Source organism: Maniola jurtina, chromosome 9, assembly GCF_905333055.1.
Source record: "Maniola jurtina chromosome 9, ilManJurt1.1, whole genome shotgun sequence".
NCBI classification, from domain to species: Eukaryota; Metazoa; Arthropoda; class Insecta; order Lepidoptera; family Nymphalidae; genus Maniola; species Maniola jurtina.
In genome coordinates, this window is record NC_060037.1 from 902,423 (window position 1) to 903,818 (window position 1,396).

The 1,396-nt window shown below is 51.1% G+C and overlaps 1 non-coding gene across 1 annotated transcript in view; it reads right to left on the bottom strand.

The window, feature by feature from the left end:
* LOC123868600 overlaps positions 1-875 on the bottom strand; it is a 1,903-nt gene extending 1,028 nt beyond the window's left edge. Inside the window, exon 1 of the ribosomal RNA XR_006796680.1 lies at positions 1-875. This exon is cut by the window's left edge and continues 1,028 nt beyond it. This is a non-coding gene — a ribosomal RNA (small subunit ribosomal RNA).
* Positions 876-1,396: the final 521 nt, after the last annotated feature.

The window sequence follows — 1,396 nt, forward strand, 5'->3', positions numbered from 1 at the left end:
TTCCATGCACGAAATATTCAAGCGGCATTTTGAGCCCGCTTTGAGCACTCTAATTTGTTCAAAGTAAAATTGTCGGCCCACCTCGACACTCAATAAAGAGCACCGCGATAGGATTTTGATATTGAACCGGCGTGTTACCGCCGGCTCACCGACGATATGCTCCGCAAACGTGTCAGTATCACCGCGGATGCGGTGCACCGACAGCGCGGCGCACAAATGCAACTACGAGCTTTTTAACCGCAACAATTTTAGTATACGCTATTGGAGCTGGAATTACCGCGGCTGCTGGCACCAGACTTGCCCTCCAATTGTTCCTCGTTAAAATATTTAAAGTGTACTCATTCCGATTACGAGGCCTCGTAAGAGTCCCGTATCGTTATTTTTCGTCACTACCTCCCCGTGCCGGGAGTGGGTAATTTGCGCGCCTGCTGCCTTCCTTGGATGTGGTAGCCGTTTCTCAGGCTCCCTCTCCGGAATCGAACCCTGATTCCCCGTTACCCGTGACAACCATGGTAGTCGCAGAAACTACCATCGAAAGTTGATAAGGCAGACATTTGAAAGATGCGTCGCCGGTACTGGACCGTGCGATCGGCAAAAGTTATCCAGATTCATCAAAAGTAACGACTTCGGACGCGAGGCCCTCCGTCGATTGGTTTTGATCTAATAAAAGCACTCGTCCCATCACTGGTCGGAGTTCTGATTGCATGTATTAGCTCTAGAATTACCACAGTTATCCAAGTAACTGAGTAAGATCTAAGGAACCAAAACTGATATATTGAGCCATTCGCGGTATCGCCTTAATACGGCTTGCACTGAGACATGCATGGCTTAATCTTTGAGACAAGCATATAACTACTGGCAGGATCAACCAGGGAGCTACTCAGAGTACTATACTCCGGCGGGCGTCGCGCGTTGCGCGTTGCGTGTGCGCGCGCGCGCGCACTCGCACGCGAGCTCACGACCACGACGCACGACGCACGACGCACGACGGAGATCGAAGCGACTCGCGTGCGCTCCAATGACGGAAGCGACGCGGTGCCCGAGAGACATATAAGTAGTATAGTAGGAGAAGACAATATTCGGCTCCGGCGGAGAGGCGAAGCGTGAGGAGGATCGCGATATCGCTCCCTCCGACGGCCCCTCTTATTGTTTAAAGGACACTCGAGGTCCACATGTTCCGAACGTTCATAAACAAGACGATATCTGTTGAAATACACACGCGCACGTTTAGTGCTGCAAATGCTTTTCGTCCGCTGAAACAACAGAAACGGGAAAGACATTGCTTATCGTCGCTCGGTGTAAGAGAGCCCAGACGTACAGAGTTCCCGCGCGTTCTACACACGAACGACAACTACACACCTTATGTATGTAGTTGTCGTTGTTGTGCGGTAACGTC